Raw genomic sequence first — 24,735 nt, 5'->3', positions numbered from 1 at the left:
AATTACCCTAGATGCCTAGAACAAATGAAACTCAAAACAGATGACCAAAATGTGAATGCTTCACTTCTTCTTTAAAAGGGGAACAAGAATACCCTTGGCAGGGAATAGAGAGGCAAAGATTAAAACATACACAGCAGGAACACCCATTCAGAGCCTGCCCAACATGTGGCCCATACATATACAGCCATCCAATTAGACAAGATGGATGAAGCAAAGAAGGGCAGGCTGACAGGAACCAGGTGTAGATCTCTCCTGAGAGACACAGCCAGAATACAGCAAACACAGAGGCGAATGCCAGCAGCAAACTACTGAACTGAGAATAGGACCCCATTGAAGGAATCAGAGAAAGAACTGGAAGAGCTCGAAGGGGCTCGAGACCCCTTATGAACAACAATGCCAAGCAACCAGAGCTTCCAGGGACTAAGCCACTACCTAAAGACTATACATGGACTGACCCTGGACTCTTACCTCATAGGAAGCAATGAATATCCTAGAAAGAGCACCAGTGGAAGGGGAAGCCCTGGGTCCTGCTAAGACTGAACCCACAGTGAACTAGATTGTTGGGGGGAGGGCAGCAATGGGGGGGAGGATGGGGAGGGGAACACCTGTAAAGAAGGGGAGGAGGGAGGGGGATGTTTGCCCGGAAACCAGGAAAGGGAATAACACTCGAAATGTATACAAGAAATACTCAAGTTAATTAAAAAAAAAAAAAGAGTGCGTATCAACTGCTGTTGAGCACAGGATTTGATCACTTTTGATTAATGATGATGAAGTTGCACATTCCTTTGTGCAGTGTTTCAGAATCCTCTCTCAGGTGGTCACACACATACCACATACTTCCAAGTCAACAGTTATCATCAAGTCATTAAGACTCAAGGTAATATTTGAACAAACTACTAATTTTCTTTTGAGAAGTAAGAAGTATCTAAAACTGTATAGTCTTCTTTGGTTCCAAATAGAAAGTATGCTAGAAACCTAAGCTGAAACAGGCCTCTGGGCTTCATTTTGGTTCTTTTTGTCTATTCTGTCTTCCCATCAAACAGGGATGGATATAAGACATTTAGAGCCTGCTCTAAGTGAGATACGTTCCTTAAGGTTATGTTGGTTAGTTTTCTATTTCTGTGACAAAACACAATGACCTAAAGTTGCTTACAGAATAAAGAGTTTCCAATAAACCTACTGGTTCCAGATGGATTAGAGTCCATTACGGTGAGGAGAAACAACAGTAAGCAGTAGACATCATGACAGGAAAAGGAAGCTAAAAGATAACTCCTCCAGTGACGTGGAGAGAGCAGAAAATAAGCTGGAAGTGAGACAAGGCTATTAACTTTCAAAGCCCAGCCCCAATGACATGCTATCTCTAGGGACACTGTACCTGGTAGAGATTTCACAACCTTTCAAACAACACAATGAACCATGGACCAAGGAGGAATAATTCACATTAAAACTACCACATTTCATTACTTGGGCCTTATAGGCTCAGGGCCATACTCAAGTGTAAAATTCATTCAATCCAATTTCAAAAGACCCCATAGTCTTTCTTAGCCCTAGCATTGTTTAAAAGCCCAAAGTCTTATGATACTTAAGGTGATGTCTTAACTGTAGTGTCTTATTCTAAGGGTCCTAGAATCACTGAAGGAAGACCCAAGATGCAAGTAATATCCAAAAACAAAAAGTGCTTATTATGCAGATGTAATCAGTATGCAGGGGTCAGCCATTCATACAAAATGGTGACAAGAAAAACCCTCAGACTCCTTTCACATAGGGTTGGGGACTTTTCTAGAAAAGTTAGGTAACCTCTAATATGATTGGCCAAGAGTGCAGCAGGGATGTTATTGCTGTTTTGATTGGTTGCTATATTAGTTCTATTATATTTGATGAGACCTTGAAGAATTCCAGGAATGATATTGTTATCACTCTTGGCCACATTGTCCCAGGAGCTGACTCAGCTTCAGCTCCTCGTCCCTCTAGGCCAAATGTCAGGGCCACTATTGACTAAGGACCCATTGTCTGTGGTTCTCCTAAGGAACCTTTCCTACTTCTTTTGGAAACTGAAATTTAAGGCCTAAAATGGCTGCCTGTTCTAAAATGTAGTGGGTTAAATCCTCTCACTATAAAATCAAAATATTTTCATCATATAATACCAAAATTTACAGTACCATGCCAAAAGGAGGAACAAGGATACAGTGAGGAAATAGTTGACAAAGCAAGACCGAAGCCCAGCAGGAAAATCATCAGGTGTTGTAGCTCCATATCCAATGTCAGGTAGTCTGTTTCTAAGTGATGGTTCCACCCTTCCAGCTTTTCTGTCTGCAACACACATCTCTCTCTAGAGTACTTCCACTCCCGGTATGCAGCTCTTCTTGACAGATATCCCATGGGTCTGGACTCACAGTATTTTGAGGTCTCTACTAGTGTTGACACTGCTTCATGTAATGGTCTCTCGTGGCTTTCTGCCTTGCTGGAACCTTCATACAGAGACTGCTTTGCCATACATTAGTGGGCCTTATGGCTCTCTGAAACTAAGAAAGAACAGTTTATGTCTTCCTCTCTCTTAAAGTTTCTGGGCCTCTGAAGTTTGTACCATATAGATGGCACCACCATGTTCATCATGTTCAGGTTCCAGCTTTGGACAGCCCCTGGTACACAACAAATGTATTAGCAGCAGCTGTTTTAAAAAATATAATGCTTTGTAGGAATAGCCAGTTCCTTAGGTCTTCTTCTTTCATTAGTAGAAAATGTAGTTGGGCCTTGTTTGTTTCAGTGAAAACCAGGAGGCCTCTTCTTAACTATGTTAACCACCTTAGCAACAGCTGCCTCTTTTTCAGTATAGGCCTTATCTATAACATTAAACGTCCTGGTACCATTTTTCCCTCAAAAACATCATTTTTACATGTCTTTTTGACCTACTTGTCCTTTTCATTGTAGACTTTTATAAAGAAAATTAGTAATAACCATGTCATAGAAATTAGTGTTATTTAGGCTTGAAATTTGCTCTTCTAAAGTAATTAGTTCATGATTTTAATTTGCCCTCAGGCAAGACTGTAAGACTTGGGCTCAAAGCAACCAGACTCTTGGCCAACATATCACATTAATGCCCTCTAGCACACTGGTTATTAAAAATCCTTGCTTCTAGTCTCACTAACATGGCTGCCTAGATATGAACTGAACAAGAATAGCACATGCCAACACGGAAAACAAAAAACTCAGGAGGCCTTGAGACCCAGTGATTAAGGGTCAAACAACCCTTTTACAGGGGTTGCCTAAGACCATCAGAACAATAGCAAATTCATACCAAAAAAGGCAATATTACTGTTATTAAGTACCAACGAATCTAATTTTATGGTTGTGGGTTGCCAGAACATAAGGGACTATACCAAAGGACCATGGAAGGGCATTAGGAAGGTTGAAGCAATTTTGGCCAGTTCGAGCACCATGTGGCAAGCATGGCCCTAGCAAACCTTGCCTCTCTCTCCCATTCCTTCTGCCTGGCTGAAAGCCTTTAGATTACATTTCCGAAGCTAGCCAGAAATGTCTATTCCTTTATTTGACCACTTTCTCCTCCTGAGGCTGGCTACCAAGGCTCAGTGGGCTAAATATTGAAGTCCAGCAATCAAAAGCCCTTTGGCTCATGTTTAACATGCCCTAATTAAACATCTCATCCTAATGTAGCATTTCCCCTTGCACTTTTACAACCTGCTGTTTTCCTTTGTGCCACACCTTTGTCCTCTGTATCCTTAGGCAGACTCCTTACTGGACAGATATCCCTGCTCCCTTTCCCTATTCCCTTCTCCCTCATCCTCTATCTCTTATACTTGTCTCTTATTCCATGTCTCTGTCCATCTGGGGCAAATGAATCTTCTTTGTGCTGAGAATGTGGTTTTTTAGGGTCCTGAACCAATACTTTTCCTTTCAATCACTGCCCTAGACAAAGAACATAACCTAAGGAATGTTGAGAGTGGGTGAAAGACTTCCTTAGTTTGTAAAAAGTTACCAGTTGGTTATCTACTACTGAATGGTCAGACCTGAAAACATACACACTTAAACATTATACAAGTAGCACAGATTGTTCTAATAGTTGAGTTGACAAAGGACATTTCTTATTCATGTCAGTTCAGTGGTCAATATAAGAGATATATTTAATATTCATTCAAAAACCATTTTCAGCATCTGCCTGTACTTCTGTGAACAATGCAGTTTTCTGGAAATCTGTATGAGAGAATCCCAGAAGTAAAGGTAACAAAGAAAAATTAAAATACAAATTACAAGTTTAAAAAAACTGAAAAACTAGGAAGAAGATTAATGTGTATGCCCTGAAAAATAGTCAAAGTTGAACATAAAGTCAGTGTGTTAGTTCTGTGTGTTATCACTTACTTCTGACTACCCATTTCAATGTAGGTTTTGTGGGGAACAAAGATTCTTTGCTGTCTTTATATTTCATTGTGAGTGTACTGGTAAGTTTGCTGGCAGTTGTAGCTCTAAGAACTTGCAGAAAGGAGAGGAATCTTCTGATCTCTGGTGGGGTATAAGACAGAGCGAGTTGGTTAATTATGACATCACATCAGGTATTTCCTGCTTGCAGGTTCAGACTTCTGTTCCTCTTTGACCTTGAAATAGCCTTTCCTCAGCACTGTGGATCAGCACTGCTGCATGATCTGAATATACACATGTCTTTTCCAGGTTTACAGAGACAGAAAACATTCCTCTAAAAAATCTTCCTTCTACTTCTCGTGGCCTTCAGGCTTTAAAGTCTTCCATCATTGTTAGCTGCCCAACACATTGCACACTCGCTACTGAATGCTCATCACATTCTCCTCCTTATCTCTAGAGGCTAAACAGTGGTTTACCTAGCAATCCCATCTTACTGTAATTGTCTCTGTTGTCTGGTATGTGGTCTATACTCCTCCAGTGGCCACTCGACTACTTCCAAGTCTTTCGTTCTCTAAGTATCATATCCCCAGTCATAAGGAAAACAGTGTTTACTTATATTATAGAGGTGCTTTTGTCAACATCTATATGTATCTATATGTATATATATTTATACATCTGAATGTATTTACATTAATCTATCCCTGTTTAAACTACTGTAGATTTTCTGTTACAACTGGACCCATGCTACCCTGAAACTGAAACATGAGAAGCAATTCACTGTTTGAAGGTATCCACTGAAGCTGGCATGCAAGGAGGCTCTTGAACTGGGAAGACTCTTGTATAAAGGAAATTACAGGGACACTGCATATCAGAAGAAAAGAGCAAAATGATTAGATGTTCATACTTTACGTATATCCATTTTATATCCATTCTGAGCTCAGGTTGCTATGTTTACACTACAAGCACTTTTACCCGCTGAACTGTCTTTCCAAACCCACCTTTTGTGAGACACTAGAGATTATCTTGTAGAGTCAAGATCGCCAGCCAACCAACCATTGGCACCAGCCTCTTCTTTCATGAGAATGCCTATATGCTATTTGCAGTAGACTTCTTCCTAAACTCTCCTATCACTGTGCATTCTTATAAGTTTTGACTGTTTTTATAGATTTAATTCATTTATAGTAAAATACTGAATCTTGGAGTATGCTCAAAGAAAATGATCTAATCTAGACTTCTCAATATATACATAAAGAGATTGTGGTCAAAGACAAAAATGCTTTTCAAGGTTACATAGCTAAAAATCATTGCACTCAAGGCTGGAGCTCTGATCTCCCACAGAGGATATTGTCCTTTTGGACATGCTGCTTTTTCATGGAAGGCCTATGTTAAAAATGAAGGCAATACTTACTTCTCTGGATCTATTCAGAGACCTGCTGTCCAGGTCATATGTAGGTTTCATTCCTAGCAACCTATGGGATATAAACAAGATATAGTGGTTAGAGTTATTCTTCCTTGTGATGGCTAATATTGTGTATCAACTTAGCTATACTATGATATTTTATATGTGTGGACAGATATTAATATTAATGTTGCCATTAAGGTATTCTCAGGTATAATTGATATTGAAAGAATTAGATTATTTATTAAAAAAAAACAAAACAAAACCTTCCAAGTTCATCTGAAACTCGTCAATCAGATGAAGTTCTTAAGGAATAAAAAAGATTGAGACCCCCAGATGAGGAAAACTTCAACAGAATTCTAAGTTGAGGGCCTGCCCTGCATATTTCTTATTTCTAGGTATGGCAACTGCCTGAGTTTAATCCTTACAATAAGTCTTTATATGGAAATGTAGGTAGATAACGAGTTACCAGAGATATATATCTACTATGAATACATCTATTCAGGGAGAAAAGAGACATTTCTATCTTTTGGTCCTTTCCCACGAGTGGGTGATACTGTAGACAGCTGCGGGTAATTAGGAGTACAGAAGAATAATTTTGTAGCCTATTCCTATTTTTTTAAAAAAACTATGACAAATGTAAAAGTATATTATAAAGAACTCACTGCTTATTATACTTTCATCCGTCATATTTGAGCATTATTCTGTATCAGGTTATCTTTTAGGCCACATTCATCCCTTCTTAGCCTTTTGACTGAGATCTAGTATATATCATATTAGTACTTCTCCCCTCAGGTTATAAATGTACATGAGGGAAGTACAAAGGAGAAAGGTCAAAGTGGTAGAAAAGAGCTTTCGAAGCAGGCAAAACCAGAACTGTATTTGAGCAGAGACTCTTTATATTAATTCAGATTTACCTGCCAAAAAATACACCTTTAAGTGCTCTCTGTTTGACATGATTTCCCAGGTACTTAGGAACAAAAATGTGAATATTATCCAACAGTAAGAAATCCACAGAAGCTCAACTCCATTGTACTCAGAGAGAACGTTATGAAAACAACAGCAGGTCGGTAGCCTGTGTCACTAAGGCTCCAGGGTAAACAGAGGTCTGACTGCCTAAATCCTTTAAAGCAGATGAGCAGTGTCAGAAATATATACTTCGTGTTGGGATTTAAACCTTAAAATAAGTTGTTTTTGAGCATACTAAACGGCCTAATTTATTTTGCTTTCGGAAGTATTTCTTTGAAGATCTAATTTCGGCTCTCACATGACAAATGCTATCTAGCTATTGATCCTTCCAACTTTCAAGTCTCAACATTTGTTCTTCTGCTATTTCTTTCTGACTGGTAACTATTAGAGCTGTCATTACACAGTTCTATTCTGTTACCCATATGAAGTGCAGTACATGAAAGAAGCCATTGTTCCAGGGGCTAGAATGTATGCTGGTTGATTCAAAGTGTAATCTTATCTCCTTACCTCAAACTAATTATTAAGTCTATATGATGAGTTTTGTGCATTTTTGTTTTTATTCTTAAAACTGAGTTCTTCTATAAGATATAAAGGTAGATAACAATGTTGCTCTTGAGAAAAACATAATGAGAATATTATAATAAGTTTGTGGGTAGATTTCAAAATTTGCACATGAATGTGTTTCTTGTATGAGATAGCATTTTGGTTATCTGGTTTTCAAGTCCTGAAAGAAAAATAATTATTGTCAAAGTTGTTTCCTTCACTATTTCACATACATGCATTGCTACAAAAAAATTCTAGGATATATCTGTAGGGTCCATTTTAAACCTGTTTATGTACAAAGTCTCTGGTCCTTTTACATACTTTATTATTTTCCTTAACTTACCATGAAACAAAATAATCTCCTGTGTTTATCCTAGCTCCCTCCAGTCAGGACAGAAAGACATTTGTAATATGTATGCTATCCTCCTTTGTCCACTCTAGCCCCCATCCTATCAAGACAGAAGGACATTTGTAAAAAAAAAATGTATAGTACTTTCTGTGTCCACTCTAGCTTCTTCCTGTCAAGACAGAAAGATCTTTAAAAATATGTATCTTACCTTATGATCTTTTATACCTAGCATTCAAAATGTTCCTCTGTTTTTCCTATTGCTATAATGTTAGGTGGAAATCTTTTTTTTTTTATTAACTTGAGTATTTCTTATATACATTTCAAGTGTTATTCCCTTTCCCGGTTTCCGGGCAAACATCCCCCTCCCCACTCCCCTTTCTTATGGGTGTTCCCCTCCCAACCCTCCCCCCATTGCCGCCCTCCCCCCATAGTCTAGTTCACTGGGGGTTCAGTCTTAGCAGGACCCAGGGCTTCCCCTTCCACTGGTGCTCTTACTAGGATATTCATTGCTACCTATGGGGTCAGAGTCCAGGGTCAGTCCATGTATAGTCTTTAGGTAGTGGCTTAGTCCCTGGAAGCTCTGGTTGCTTGACATTGTTGTACTTTTGGGGTCTCGAGCCCCTTCAAGCTCTTCCAGTTCTTTTTCTGATTCCTTCAACGGGGGACCTATTCTCAGTTCAGTGGTTTGCTGCTGGCATTCGCCTCTGTATTTGCTGTATTCTGGCTGTGTCTCTCAGGAGCGATCTACATCCGGCTCCTGTCGGTCTGCACTTCTTTGCTTCATCCATCTTGTCTAATTGGGTGGCTGTATATGTATGGGCCACATGTGGGGCAGGCTCTGAATGGGTGTTCCTTCAGTCTCTGTTTTAATCTTTGCCTCTCCCTTCCCTGCCAAGGGTATTCTTTTTCCTCATTTAAAGAAGGAGTGAAGCATTCACATTTTGATCATCCGTCTTGAGTTTCGTTTGTTCTAGGGATCTAGGGTAATTCAAGCATTTGGGCTAATAGCCACTTATCAATGAGTGCATACCATGTATGTCTTTCTGTGATTGGGTTAGCTCACTCAGGATGATATTTTCCAGTTCCAACCATTTGCCTACGAATTTCATAAACTCGTTGTTTTTGATAGCTGAGTAATATTCCATTGTGTAGATGTACCACATTTTCTGTATCCAATGACTCTTGACACCTTGTATTCTATCTTACTAAAATTATCTTCCAGCTTCACCCATTTTAAAGCCCACCCACATACTTTCTATTCCAGCCTTACATTCATTCTTTTTACTTACTCCATTTAAGTTTTAAAGGGATAGATGAAGAACCTAGAATCTTGCCTGTTTGTCAGGGAAACAATCGACCATTGCTTTACATCTCCCTGACTCATTCTTCTGAGGCAGTGCCTTGCTATTCAATTCAGGATAGACTTGTACTTGTTGGATTACTGACATTGGACTCAAACTTCAATTCTGCTTACTTCCCCTCCTAAGTATAGGGATTACAGGTATGTGCCATCCCCTCTTACTTCCCCACATCTCTGACATGGTTGTAAGTCTTAACACCATGGGAACTTCCCATATTTGACATTGCTTATCAAAAATAGCCATCCTGCCTCTTTTACTATAAATAGTACTATCTCAGAAATCCCAGTGGAGATATCACTTCATTAGAGCAACTTAGTGGTGCATGTGAGGGTATTATGTGTTTTACTGGTTTTGCTTTTGAGTCAGGGTACTATGTAATAATGCCAGCTGTTCTTAAACTCACTATATAGATCAGACTAATATCAAACATTCAGAGACCCACTAAAGTCTGCCTCTCAGATGTTAGAATTAAAAGGCTTTTATTCCCCTCTGTGCAAAAACAATTTTATGTCCTTGTTAGGATACATTATTTTTCTTTTTAAAGAAATGAATCCTAATAAATATAAGGTAATTTATTATTCTTTATTTTAATATATCTTTTACTAATGAATACTTATGTTGAGCACCTTTTCTTGTATTTATTGGCCCTTTCTGGTGCTTTGCCTATTTTCGTGTAATTATCTCCCATTATTTATTGCTATTACATTCAGGAATCTTTTGATTGTTTGTATATTAGCCATTAGGTATGTGATCTGTAAGTATTTTCTCCCACAGATTACTTCTTGTTTACTTGATTCTCTCCTTTACTGCTTTTGAGTTTGATGGAATCCCACTTTACTATTTTCTTACCTGTGCTTTTGGTATTGTGTCCAGGAAACCAATACCCAGACCAAGATCCAGGAATCTTTGCCCCCCATTTTTCCTTTATTTAAATTAATAAATTTATTTTTTGCTTACATACCAAAGTCTGCTTTCTCCCAGTCCCCTCTCTCAGAATCAGTCCCCCATCTCCCCTCTCCTTCTCCTCTGAGAGGATTCTCACACCATCCCACCCTACCCCATCCTTGCTAGGTATCCCTCCACCCTGGCATATCAAGTCATGGCAAATTTAGACAGATCCTCTCCCACTGAGGCCACACAAAGGCAGTCCTCTGCTACATATGTGCCAGGGGTCTTGATCCAGCTCACTATGAACTTTGGTTGATGGGTCAGTCTCAGAGAGCTCCCATGGGTCTAGGTTAGTTGACACTGTTGGTCCTCCTGTGGGGTTCTTATTCATTTCAGGGACTTTAATCCTTCCCCAGCTCTACCATAAGGGTCCCAGACCTCTGTCCAACGTTTGGCTGTGGGTATCTGCATCTGTTTCAGTCAGCTGCAGGGTAGAGCCTCGCAGAGGACAGTTACGCTAAGCTCCTGTCTCTGAACATAACAGAGTATCATTTATAGTGTCAAGGATTTGTGCTTGCCTGTGGAAAGGGGGTCTCAAGTTGGGCTGGTTATTGCTTGGCCATTCCTTCGGTATCTGTTACATCTTTGTGCCTGCATTTCTTTTAGACAGGACAAACTTTGGATCCAAAGTTTTGTGGGTGGGTTGATGTCATTATCCCTCCACTGATGGTCCCGCCATGGTACAGGGGTTGGCCTCTTCAGGTTCCATGTTCCCATTGTTAGACATCTCAGTTAAGGTCACAAGCAATGACACCTGGGAGCCACTCACATTCTAGGTCTCTGAGGCTTCCTAAAGATTCCTCCTCCCCCTCCTCCCTGGCAGCTGCAGATTTCCCTTATTCTCCTGTCCATCTGGATTTCTCCCTTGTCTCTCCCCATACCTGATCCTTCCCACCATTCCTCTCACCGCCCTCTCCCATCCAGGTCCCTTTGCCTCCCAGGACTATTTTGTTCCCTCTTCTAAGAGAGATTCAAGTGTCCTCACTTGGGCTTTCCTTCCTGTTTAATTTCTTTGAGTTTGTGGATGTATCATGTATATCCTGTACTTTATGGCTGATCCACTTATCGGCGAGTATATACTATGTATGTCCTTCTGGGTCTGAGTTATCTCACTCAGGATATGTTCTAGGTCTATCCATTTACCTGCAAAATTCACGATGACCTTGCTTTTTAATAATTTTAGTTGTTTATTTTATTTTTAAATTGAATATTTTATTTATTTACATTCCAAATATTATCTCCTTCCTGGTTTCCTCTCTGCAATCCCCCTATCCTACCCCTCTTCCTCCTGCATCTATGTGGGTGCTCCCCCACCTATAATATTCCACTGTGCCAATGAAAAACATTTTCTGTATCTATTCTTCAGTTGAAAAACATCTGGATTGTTTCAATTTTCAGGTTATCATAAAAAAAACTGTTACATATTGGGCATGTGTCTCTCTGGCATGTATAGTGGAGCATCTTTCCAGTATATGCCCAAGAGTGGTATAGCTGGGTCTTCAGGTAGAACTATTTCCAATTTTCTGAGAAACTGTCAAATTGATTTCAGGACTAGTTGTATAAGTTTGCAATCCCACCAGCAATGAAGTAGTGTTCCCCTTTCTCCACATCCTTGCCAGCATGTGCTATCTCCTGTTTTTGATCTTAGCTATCTTGATTGGTGTAAAGTAGAATCTCAAGATCATTTTGATTTGCATGTCTCTGACAACTAACAACTTTGAACATTTCTTTAGGTGCTTCTCAGACATTCTAGATTCCTCTGTTGAGAATTCTCTGTTTAGTTCTGTGCCCCATTTTTAGTTTACTTGGTTTGTTGGAGTCTAACTTCTTGAGTCCTTGATATGTTTTGGATATTATCTCTCTGTCAGATATAGGGTTAATTTGTCAGCTTTTGCCAATCTGTAAGCTGCCAATTGTGCTATGGACAGCATCCTTTGTGTTATAGAAGCTTTTCAGTTTTATGATGTCCCATTTGTTGAAGATGCTTTCTTTTTTCCATCGTGTGGTATTGGCTTTGTTGTCAAAAATCAAGTATCTAAACGTGTGTGTGTGTGTGTGTGTGTGTGTGTGTGTGTGTGTGTGTTTCTATGTCTTCAATTCTATTCTATTGATCAACCTGTCTGCTTCTGTACAAATACCTTGAAGTTTTTGTTACTATTACTCTTTAATACAGTTCGAGGTCAGGGATGTATTCAGGTTTGTTTTGGCTATCATGGGTCTTTTGTTTTTTCCATATAGTGTTAGTTCTCCAATCCAATTTGAATGGACCTTAGGCCCTAATGTTTTTCTAAACATAGATATTCAATTTTCTTGTAATAATTTATTGAAGACTCTGCTTCTCCATATATATTTGGAATTTCTGTCAGGGTCCATTGGGATTTCTACTCTGTTTCATTACTCTAAATATTCTAACGCTAGATGACACCAATTTGATTGCTACACTCTGTTCTATATTGTGAAATCAGAATTTGTGGTACCTCAAGCTCTGTTCACCTAACGTAAAATCAGCTGGCTCTACTAGGGAGGTGTGTGTTTGTACTCTATATTGATTATAGGGTTATTTTATACTTTTTGAACAATATTATTGTAATTTTAATAAGAACTGATCTGAATCTGTAGATCACATATTTACTTACCAAGTCCATGAACATGGGATGATTTTTCATTTGCCTTTGAATGTTTTAATTTCTCTCACCAGTGTAATGATAGGATATGAATTTATTCATGTAGGGCTGTGTGTACTCCTTCATCCATGAACTGAATATTTGCTTTTTTAAATTATAAACCATACTTATTGATACATGTAATCAATGACATATAATACTACTAGAATTAAAGCATAGAGAAGAAAAGCAAATGGAAAATGTTACAATTTATGTTTCTAATTTCAGTGATGAAACAGAAATTGACACAGTCAAATTAGGCCAAAAAATTAGTCAGTGCATTTAGATTAAAGATACTGGCCAAGCTTGGGATCCATCCCATATGTAGGCACCAAGCCCCGATAGTATTACTTTTATGCCATGTTCTGCTTGCCGACAGGAGTCTAGCATGACTGTCCTCTGAGAGGTTCTACCAGCAGCTGACTGAGACAGATGCAGATACTTAAACCAACCATTGGACTGAGGTCAGGGACCCCTATGGAAGAGTTAGAGAAAGGACTGAAGGAGCTGAAGGGGACTGCAACCCCATAGGAAGAACAAAAGTGTACATTAACCCCGACCCTTCAGAGCCCCTTCAGTCTAAGTCACCATCCTTAGAGTTTACATAAGTTGGTCCGTGGCCCTGCTACATATGTAGAGAGGACTGCTTTGTGTAACCTCAGTGGGAAAAGATGTACTTAATCCTGTGGAGACATGATGCCCCAGGGAAGGGGAATGCTAGCAGGGTGAAGGGGGAGTGCGTGGTGGTAATCACCTCCTCAGAAGCAAAAAAAGAGGGGAGTTGGGTTGAAGAACTTGTGATGGAGAGACCAGGAAGGGGAGCAACATTCTGAATGTAAATAAAATAATTAATAAAAAAGATTGTTTTACTTTATATATTAATTTGATTTTTGCAATGGAGTCACAGTTGACTTTTTAGCCTATGTCTCAGATGGAATTTTGAGCTTGAAATAGAGATTTGTAGTCATCTATGTTAGGCTGAATAAGCTTAAATCATGATAATTGGTGACTTCTCACAAAATTAATGCAATTCATAATTGCAGTCATATTAGAGTCAAGTTAAGTGAGAAATAGAAAGGAACTATTAAGGACTTGAAAGATTGAATATAATGAAGTAACAGAAAAACTATTTGAAGAAATAGCCAGGGAGGCCCCCCAAAATAACACTATTATTGGGGCTATGGGGCATTCACATACGAAAGTCCCAAGAAGCAGCTGAAAGAGTCAGATGAAGTAATGTGCACCCAACCAATGAGCAGAAGCAGCTGACCACTCTGGCTGAATTAGGGAAAATTTGGAGGAAGCTGAGGAGGAGGGTGACCCTGTAGGAGGACCAGCAGTCTCAACTAACCTGGACCCCTGAGATCTCTCAGACACTGGATCACCAACCAGGCAGCATACCCAGCTGAGATGAGGCCTCCAACACATACAGCAGAGGACTGCTGGGTCTGTGTTCAGTCAGAGAAGGTGCACCTAACCTTCAGGAGACTGGAGACCCAGGAACTTTAGGGGTCTGGTGAGATGGGGTCATCTTGTGGAGACATGGTGAGGGGGCATATGGAAGTGTCAGGAGTGGACTAGGAGGGAAATAAAATCTGGAGTGTAAAAATTAATTAATTAATTAGTTAATGAATTAAAATAGCCATTAGGTTCCACAAAAGAGCTGTCTGATAGTGACTGACCTATATTTTAGTTTGATTACAAAGCACCTCAGTAGGGGTGGGGAAAGTGACGATGGAACTTCAGAAAGTGATGACAGGAAAGGAGGAAGAAGGTAGCAATATATAGAAGACATAGACCACGAGAAACAGTTCTAGTAAGAGAGAATTGCACACTTTTAAATGCAAAATAAGAAGTTTTAGCGGAAAATGAAAGAGGGTTGAACGAGGTTAGGAGTAAGAGGTTAGTGTTAAGAAAGCACGTTAGTCATACTTACTATGATGAACATTTGCTGTCCTCATGAAGTATTAAAATACCAAATGGGAATATCTTCTATTGTTTCCTGGAGGGTATATTCTTGGTTTCTTTTTTTATGGGCATAGGTCTCCCTCCCGCAAGACTGTTGTTTTTAAAGTGCCCTCCTTAGAGTGGGTAAAATGTCCCACCCTTAACTGAGAAGCTACTTGCAAGTGTTAGCTGCCAGGAGAGGGAAAATCAGTTTTCTTCAGTGGAGTGACACTGAATACAGGAAACATGCTCTAGTACAGACCCCATGCTTAAGAGTAGTTAGCTACCAAGATCAAAAACTCAGGTGACAGCAAATGCTGGCGAGGATGCGGAGAAAGAGGAACACTCCTCCATTGTTGGTGGGATTGCAGACTGGTACAACCATTCTAGAAATCAGTCTGGAGGTTCCTCAGAAAATTGGACATTGAACTACCTGAGGATCCAGCTATACCTCTCTTGGGCATATGCCCAAAAGATGCCCCAACATATAAAAAAGACACTTGCTCCACTATGTTCATAGCATCCTTATTTATAATAGCCAGAAGCTGGAAAGAACCCAGATGCCCTTCAACAGAGGAATGGATACAGAAAATGTGCTACATCTACACAATCGAATATTAATCAGCTATCAAAAACAATGCCTTTATGAAATTCGTAGGCAAATGGTTGGAACTGGAAAATATCATCCTGAGTGAGGTAACTCAATCACAGAAAAACACACATGGTATGCACTCATTGATAAGTGGCTATTAGCCCAAATGCTTGAATTACCCTAGATGCCTAGAACAAATGAAACTCAAGACAGATGATCAAAATGTGAATGCTTCACTCCTTTAAAAGGGGAACAAGAATACCCTTGGCAGGGAATAGAGAGCGAAAGATTAAAACAGACACAGAAGGAACACCCATTCAGAGCCTGCCCCACATGTGGCCCATACATATACAGCCATCCAATTAGACATGATGGATGAAGCAAAGAAGGGCAGGCTGACAGGAACCAGATGTAGATCGCTCCTGAGAGACACAGGCAGAATACAGCAAATACAGAGGCGAATGCCAGCAGCAAACCACTGAACTGAGAATAGGACCCCATTGAAGGAATCAGAGAAAGGACTGGAAGAGCTCGAAGGGGTTCAAGACCCCTTATGAACAACAATGCCAAGCAACCAGATCTTCCAGGGACTAAGCCACTACCTAAAGACTATACATGGACTGACCCTGGACTCTGACCTCATAGGAAGCAATGAATATCCTAGTAAGTGCACCAGTGGAAGGGGAAGCCCTGGGTCCTGTTAAGACTGAACCCCCAGTGAACTAGATTGTTGAGGGGAGGGCGGCAATGGGGGGAGGATGGGGAGGGGAACACCCAAAAAGAAGGGGAGGGGGATGTTTGCCTGGAAACCGGGAAAGGGAATAACACTCGAAATGTAAATAAGAAATACCCATTTAATAAAAAAAAAAGAGTAGTTAGCTACCAAAAATTAGGGTTCATGGTGTTCATGATTGTGTGTGTGTGTGTGTGTGTGTGTGTGTGTGTGTGTATGTGTGTTAAAAATGGAGAAGGAACATGAAGTTAGATGGGTAGGGCAATGGAGATGAGGTAGGAGGCATTTGGAGAGAGTAACGAATATGATCAAAATGTATTGTATCCAATTCTCAAAAATAAATGAACATACTAAGAAAAGAAAAGAAAAAAAAGAAAGCAGGTTAGTGTTCAGAGAATGGTTAGTGGTAAAGAGTGTGCAATAAACCATTTCCCACAGACTATCCTTCCTCCCTTACACAATGATAGTCTTTTGTTGTTTGGAAATAATGCTGTTGTGTCAAATCAAGAACATCTTCTTAGCTAATAAACAATCTGATATGATGGGATTGAATTATCCAAATTCAAGCTATCATGTCATAGCAAAGGTAGAGAGAAGACTGATCAGAGATAAACAGGGAGATGCATTATAATCATCTCAAGACTCTGGTTTTACTTTCCCCACACCACGATAAACTATGTAATTCCAAGCCATAACCCAAAACAGTAGATTTTGAAACAAAGCAGTACTGTGGTTAAAAGCTGAGACTGTCTTACATCTTTATTTTCCTTTGCAGGCCACCTGTTATTCACAGTTTCAGATTAGATAAGAGAACGAGTACAATTATTTTACTCCCAGGTAGAACACTAAGAAATGTTCAGCTATTTCCTGTAATAATAAAAATGATTCTTTAAGTATAAAAAGCAGCTTGATCCTTTGACTTCTGCCATAAAGAATGTGCAATGAGAATTCTTCATAAATTCTAGAATGAAATAATAAAATGAGTTTCTCAGATATTAGTTAAAGATCCTTGGGTATAAATGTGGAAAATTACCTGTTTCCAATGTATATGTGTATGCTAGACATATTAGTAGAAATGTTTGTTTTAGTAAATTACTCTGACTATACATGAATGTTAAAAGTGATACTCTTTCTTCTGCTGTTTAATCCTTTATTTCAAGATTAATCAATCTGTATACCTAGATGGAATAAAAGAAGATATCATAACAACAGTATATGATGCTGTGTATTTTTCTGACAATGGCTAACTATTAATTCAACAACTTCTACTTTTAAAATGTACTTTTTGCTATCCAACTTTGAGTTTTTAAAAGATCTATTGAAGCTGTTAGAGATACAAGTTAAAGAGCTATGACTGAGAAGGTGGATTATTTAATCTACAAAGGTGACAGCTGTGCATTCTGTGAATGTATATTTATGGACTTATGAGCATTTATTACTTGCTTACTAGTATATAATGCCTTTGAATAGTCTGCTCAGTAAGCTTATATTTAGTCATTTCCAAAAATGCATATTATTATTCAGCAGACTTTGTACTGAAGCATGATAAAAGAGGTGTTGTTTTCTCAGTACTGCTCTGTAGCCACACGAGCTATTCACAAGTGATTCTAAAACATATTATTTTCTAAAATTCATGTGTTTACAAGTAATACATTGCTGCCTCAATATAAACCATCAGAAAAATTTTCAGAGATACTTATGCAGAAACAAATCCGATTTTTAGTTTGCTCAACTCTGCATTTACCTTTGACCTTGCCCTAGACTGTCTTCTTGAAAAAAAATAATAATCTTGACAGCAGCTGATAACTTAATTGCCATTTCATTTCCTGTTTCCCCTCCAACTCAGATCTTAGAAAGATGTCTACACCTCTACTACCGGCGTCCTATTTCCTCTTTCGCAGTTTCTACCTCTGAAAGTCTAGACTTTCAAGCATCTCATAGCACTGAACTAATTACCAACTTGTCTGTCACCATTTATCTTTCCAGCTTCTCTATTTGTTTTGTAGAACTAAATATCCTTTTTGTGGCGTCTGTCCTACCCTTTGTTTCTTATTATTCCATAGCTCTTCATCAAACAATGTTTTTATTTTTACTTCAAATGTAATCTACACTTACTTATTTTTATTAATAATTAAAACTTGTAAATTTAAATGAAAAGATGATTTCAGAAATTGTAAGAGCTTGAGAACTGAACCTAGTTATAAACACTTGTTCATCAAATGTAGAAAGCAATGATAATAAAGTGACTTTAACTTCAATTTTGCTGAATGACAATACCTTACTGAAATTCAGAGGCTGTACTAATTACTTGGTATGTCTACAATGGTTATTTATTATAAATTTGTACTGATACATTTTATATACTGACCTCTGTTTGGCCTAACATAAATTTAATCACTGGTTGTGATGGGGAAAAAACAAATAGAGATCCTTATGCTTGTTACTCTGTTGCCTAAAAGTGGAATTTTGGACACATATGCAATAGTAAAAAATACTACGGATTCCCAAAGTAAACTCCATTGGTGTTAGCTGCACCACTGTTATTACTATCCACACAATTCAATGTTAATTTTAATATGAAAGCATGCATGATTCACTAAAAATTATTTATGTTTACAACATGACAAATCAATGTTTTTAAGTCTAAAATACAAATACAAATCTGTATTGTTTCCTTACTTGGAACTATATGAAGCAGCATTACCAAAGACAGTGGAAACCCATGGTAGTTGTGCTTAGTAACAGTTCTGGAATTTAAGAAGCCCTCCATTGTTGCATTAGGCCATTTAGAAAGTTCGGTGTCTCAACTGACTGTAATTCCTATCTGCCCTAGTGCCCTGTAATGACCTTCCATCTTCGAGTAAGGGGAGGAATTCAATGTTTATGCTTTGAAAATTCTCTACCACAAACAGATTGAAGGGTGTGTTCTTTTCAGTCTGTCTTTATAATGGCAAGGGGGAGTAACTGTACCACTGCTTCAACTGAGGAAGCTAACCTTTGGTGACTTTAATGAAAGCCCTCACCGAAACAACAAAAAAACAGAGTCAGGGATAAGAGAGCCACTTAACTGTGTTCAATTTCTTATTGTCTAACTACAATTTACTCACACACTTTAAATTTGGTACCATGTCATAAACAGGGCTCTAGGCTTCCCTTAGAGGTATAGTTACATCATATAAACAGATGCCTTTCTTTGCAGAGTGAAACGCTCCTAACATGTGGGAATGTTGTTCTGAAGATTTCCCATGTTTAACCCCTATGTTCAGAAAAATCTTAAAACACACAAATCTCTGATAAGTTATTAAAGAAAAAGAGGAAAGTTTTCAGTGTTTCAATTTAAAAGATGATAGATAACTAAAGAAATTTAGTGTTAAAAAGAGTGTGTTTCAGAGACAAAGTAAGGTATTGAATTTATTATATAGGCCTTTAAAAGCAAGACATAGGCCACTAATATGATTTATCAACAGAAAGCATGTGATCTCTCCTAGGGTGTTCACTCTGCAACGAGCAATCCCAGGAGTATGCCCCTTTGTCCTGTGGGAACGTGATGTTGTGCTTTACACCTCAGAGTTCAGAATTACAAGAGGAAGAGTCCTGATTAAAAGTAACAGTGATCATTTTCAAAGTCCTGCAGATTCAGGAAAATATTCAAAAGATGTACAAAGTAAATTTTTTAGTTAGAATATTTGCTAGTTGATTTAAGAAATGACTAATGAAATTCTTTTTAATTAATTAATTTGTTTTTATTCATTTCACATCCCAATTACAGCCCCCCCACTCCTTCTCTTCCCTGTCCCACCCTTACAAATTCCCCACCCCACATGCTCTCTTTCTCTTGAGACAACCCTTGGGTATCACCCCAACCTAGAACATTTAGTCTCAGGAGGATTAAGCACATCTTCTCCCACTGAGGCTGAGCCAGGCCTTCCAGATAGTGGGGAAGGAGATCCAATGGCAGAGACTAAGGCATTACTCTACTAGTTAAATGACCTACATGTAGTCCAAGCTGTACCCTTGGTACAAATGTGGTGGTGCCAGTGCACTTAATGCCCCACTTAGTGCACCACTCTTGCCCCACCCCACTGACTTCCATTCCCACTCTCAGCCCTTCTCACACCAGATTACCATTTCTATTCCCCTCCTCACCTCTTCTCCTACCCAGTTCTCCCCCTCCATTCCCCTTCAGGGACAATGTTGTTTTCCCTTCTGAAATAAATATGCACATTCTCTCTTAGGACCTAAGGGAAGACTAATGAATGCAGTTCTTTACAATACAAATCAATATATTTTTCAGTGGAATTCAAACTCATTATATTCACCATTATTCCCTTATTTTACAATAAATATTATTAAATAAAACAAAATAGATTACTCATTCTTCTCACATCAGTTAAAGATGACCAACTTAGGAAGGATCTTTTGCTAAAACTATTTACAGCCAGTTGTTTATTTTATATCTCACATGGAAACATTTTGGACAAAGTATAAGACTATAAATATTACAGTAAAACTTAACAACAATTTAATTAACATATGAATAAATTCATGTGCTCTAAGGCATTGTGCCATTGACTACCAAATTTTCTCATTGCTAGAGAAGGAGGTAATGTATGTGAATAGAGAGGAAGGATGATACTTGCAAGAAAAAGAAATCAAATGATGCAGAATATAAAAATGGAAGTCAATTTGGGACAGAATGAAAAATAATTTGTTTGGGAAGATATTTTTAAGTTACTGAGTTTGTTACTCATTTAACTATTTTAAAGATTTATTTCTTTTATGTGTATGAGTGTTTTCCTTGCATGTGTGTATTTTATCACATGTGTGTTTGATGCCTACAGTAGTCAGAAGATCACTGAAACTGAAGCAAAAAAGCTGTTTGCAAACTACTATGTAGATGATGGATAACCAACTTGGCTTCTGTGCTAGAGCAGCCAGTGCACTTAATAACTGGTCCCTTATTCTACCATTTTTTTTCCGGACAAGCTTTCTTGTGGGCCAGAACTTGCTATGTAGAGCAGGCTGGACTTGAACTCACAGAGATCTAGCTGCCTTTATATCTCAGTGTTGGATCAAAGATTTGCATTCCTGGCTTTTCTTTTAACTTTTCAAAGAATATATAGTAGTCCCATTATAGATGGTTGCAAGTTACCATATGGTTGCTGGGAATTGAACTCAGGAGCTCTGGATGATCTGTCAGTGCTTATAAACCACTTAGTCATTTCCCTAGCTCAGACTCTTCTAACTATTTTTAATGTTTTTTATTTTTTATTATTTTATGTGTATGCATGTTTTTCGTGTACGTAGGCTTGTGTACCATGTGCATATCTGGTGCCTACTGACATCATAAGAAGATATTGAGTCCCCTGGACTTGGTGTTAACAGATAGTTGTGAGCCACCATTTGAATACAATGAATAGTTCTCAGGAAAAGCACAAAGTGTTTTTAATGACTGATCCCAAACATAGGAAGTTTTGAGGGTTAGATTTTGTCTTATAAAGTCACTGAAAATCAAATGTGGAGACAAATTCTGAGCTTTGAGACTTCTGTGTCAAGAGCCAGCAGAGAAATAACCATCATGACAAACATCTCTGTGGCTAAAGATATTGGTGAACACTTTAGTAGGCAGAAGTGTGATGATTGTCACAACTGAAATATACTTAAGCCTGCAAGCTTTCCATCACTCAGCTACACCCCCGCCTCAGGCCCCTACATTATTTTTAACCAATCCATACTTTCCTTTTTTTACATTTATATTTTTTAGTTTATATTTATATTATGCTTCACATTAATGAGACATAGAGATATGGAATCACATGGTATTTACTGTATTGTTTTATTAAATACTATAAATTTCTGTTCAGAAAACTTTGGCTAATATAAATTTTCTGTCAACAGCATCAGAGAGTGACCAAGTCCATGCACTCCCACTAATACTTTTTAATATAATTTTCTTTTAAAAATAGTCTTTGACACATTGATAGGTTTAAATAGTATGCCCTTTTGTTTTGATCTGAATATCTTTGATAGCTAGTAATTTTGAACGTTTTAGGCTTGTTAGTCATTTGTCATTTTTATTTTGTACATTTCCTGTTTGTGTCTTGACATTTTTATTGAGGTATATATTAATTTTTGTTGTAGATAAATGGAGTTGGGAATAAAAGCAGACTGACAGAAGTGACTAATAAGTACATGGAGCACCTAGAGCAGACTAGTGGGAAAGGTTGGGGAAGAACGTGTTCTTACTACGATACAGAGCAGTACAATTTACTGTGCGGTATTGAATACTTTGGTATATCGAGAAAAGCACAGAAGAATGAATCCACACTTTTCGGCATAAAGTGAATCATATGGATTGAAAGAGATTGGTGAGCAATAAGGACACCATTAGATATAGAAACTCCTGGACATCTTGTACAGGGAAGACTGTCACATGGTTTTGAAAAGGATAATAAAAACTAAGAGCATCTGCTGGCTCGGTTGTGGGAAGATTTCAAATGGCATCTGAGAATAAGGTAGGCAACAGTTAAAGCAGCTACTGAGTGTTCTATTGTGTTTAATGATTATTTTTTGCTTCCCGGACTTTATTGTCGTGTGCAGTCCTGCGCTGCTGGCCCAGCTAAGCAGAGAAAAGCCAATTTCTAAAGAGTATGTGTTACGGCCATCATTTCTTCCAGAGAAAAGTTCTTTGTGATTTATGACTCTCAGTATGATTGCCTTGAGAACTGAAAGATTCTTGCCTTGCTCATGTGGCTTTATTCCCAGTGTCCCTCCTAAATGATAGGGTACAGTCCCGTATGCATGTACAGAGAAAGAAATTTGCAGCAGTGATTGATTTCCCTGTGTGCCAAGCATTAAATCAGCTAGGGCCACTTCCTAATAAGTTAAGGAATAGCCTACACCCAGGTCTCAAACTTTTTGTCCTGATGTACCATAATTCCTGATATTATTGAGTAACTTCATACTACTATTTCTTAGACTGTGATTACTATATTTTTCTCTCTTTTCTTCATTTATCAAGAAATCTTTCCTTACAGCTTATGTAGGTTCATGTGTGTACCCGTAGTCTCTCTGTTTCTGTCTCTCTGTCTCTGTCTCTCTGTCCCTCTCTCTCTTTCTCTGTATATATATGTGTGTGTGTGTGTGTGTGTGTGTGTGTGTGTGTGTGTGTGTACCAAAGATCAGTACAGCATATCACTCTTCATTGTTGTCCTCCTTACTGTTTTTTATGATGGTTATTTTTTATGACAATGGTCACTTTCTCTGAATCTGGAGCTCACCTATGGACTAGACTGCCTGGCCAACGAGCTCAGGATATTTGCCTGTCTTTGTACCTACAGCAGCGTCTTTATCAACTCAAAGACCGTGCTAAGGTTTTTGGCTTTTCCTGTCTTTTTTCTTTTGCTTTTTGTTTGTTTCTGTTTTTCTGTTTTTCTTGATTGGTTGGCTTTCTTTTGTTTTAAACATGAGATCCATGAATTCTCTCTCAGATTTCCCTGCTTACAAACAAGCTGCTTACTGACTAAACTGTCTGCCTTGTCCTTTGGTGTTCTGTTGTATATAATGAAAACATTGAATAAAGTTTAATGGGATTTCATTACTTGCTGAGAAAGATCAAGAATTAAACAATGAAAGGCTGTGTCTGGAGCAACTCTGTAAAAGAGTAGATTATACATGGATGAATGAGAAAGAGAAAAAACGATTATTTTAGAAAGTGCAAAGGAAAGAGGGACAATCAAATGGGGGGATGATAAAGAAGGGGAACAGGAGAAAGAAAGCTGAGCAACAGGTAGGAAGAAATGGACACTAAAATGAATTTAGTGATTGAAAAGCCCTGGTATGAGCAGACATTGGCTTTGGGGGTTTGTGCATTTATCATAGATTGAACTAAAAAGGAGCCGGCTTCCAGTGTATTATCTATCACTTTAGGTCTGTCCCAAGGGACAGCCTCAATGTTTCAAGACTAAATGACATTTGCCTCATGTCTCCAAGACAGTAATGTCAAATTTTACCAAGGTCAGCCTGGATATTTAATTCAGTAGTAGTGCAGGTGTTTAGCTTGGGCATGATTGTCATGAGTTCTACTTCTAAGACCCAGAAAACAAGGGAAAACAGTGTGGTGAAGGAAGGGAAGAGGAAGAAGGTAAAGGGGAGAGGATAGGAAAGAAAAAAAGGGTGAAAGGAAGAGAGTTGTAGAAAAAGGAAAAACAAGATCAAGGTAAAGACAAATTTCCCACCTTATTGTACCATGGCTCTTAGTAAGATCTTACATTTTAAATAATATATTGAGCAAAATATCAATGGAGAATGATTTGAATATAGTATACCCCTGTGGGTTTTAGAGTAGAAAACTCTGAATCAGTAAATTAAATCTTACACCCTAGAGATTAGACTTTTATAATTCTGCTACTAATGAAACATTACAGAAATTTTAGTCTTTTTTTTATTTTTGCAAAAATCCTTGATGGCAATAGCTTCTACCCATATGGTAGAATTTTGTAAATAATTAACATTTGGAAAGAATTCTGAATATGTTAGCAAAATCAAATTTAAGAATTATTTTAATATGTTTAACTATATTGCTTATATTGGTGTCCGAAATTTACCATAGCATTAAAACCTTATTAAATGAATCAGTCACTTATAAAATTAATTTCCAATCAAACAACCTTCCCCAAGTAAAATTATCTGCTCAATGCTCACACGGACCAGCTTTTACTTAACTGTCTAATCTTTCAAAAGTTTCAACAAATTATTTTAAGAGTAGTAAAAAGTTGTCACAGTATAAAACATAGATTATATTATAAATAGGAATATAGTAAAAGTGAGTTTTGATAGTTGCTTGACAACATAAATTTTG

At 38.2% G+C, this 24,735-nt stretch overlaps 1 long non-coding RNA gene across 2 annotated transcripts in view; it reads right to left on the bottom strand.

Annotated features, from left to right (window-relative positions):
* Nucleotides 1–568: 568 nt before the first annotated feature.
* Nucleotides 569–24,735, bottom strand: part of LOC103692628 (uncharacterized) — a 59,701-nt gene continuing 35,534 nt past the window's right edge. For both annotated transcript variants that reach the window (XR_593010.4, XR_010052665.1), the window contains exon 3: nucleotides 569–5,840. This is a non-coding gene — a long non-coding RNA (uncharacterized LOC103692628). The remainder of the gene's footprint in view (nucleotides 5,841–24,735) is intronic.

Source organism: Rattus norvegicus, chromosome 6, assembly GCF_036323735.1.
Source record: "Rattus norvegicus strain BN/NHsdMcwi chromosome 6, GRCr8, whole genome shotgun sequence".
NCBI classification, from domain to species: Eukaryota; Metazoa; Chordata; class Mammalia; order Rodentia; family Muridae; genus Rattus; species Rattus norvegicus.
The sequence above is the reverse complement of the archived record's forward strand: the minus strand, read 5'-3'. Positions and strand labels throughout refer to the sequence as shown.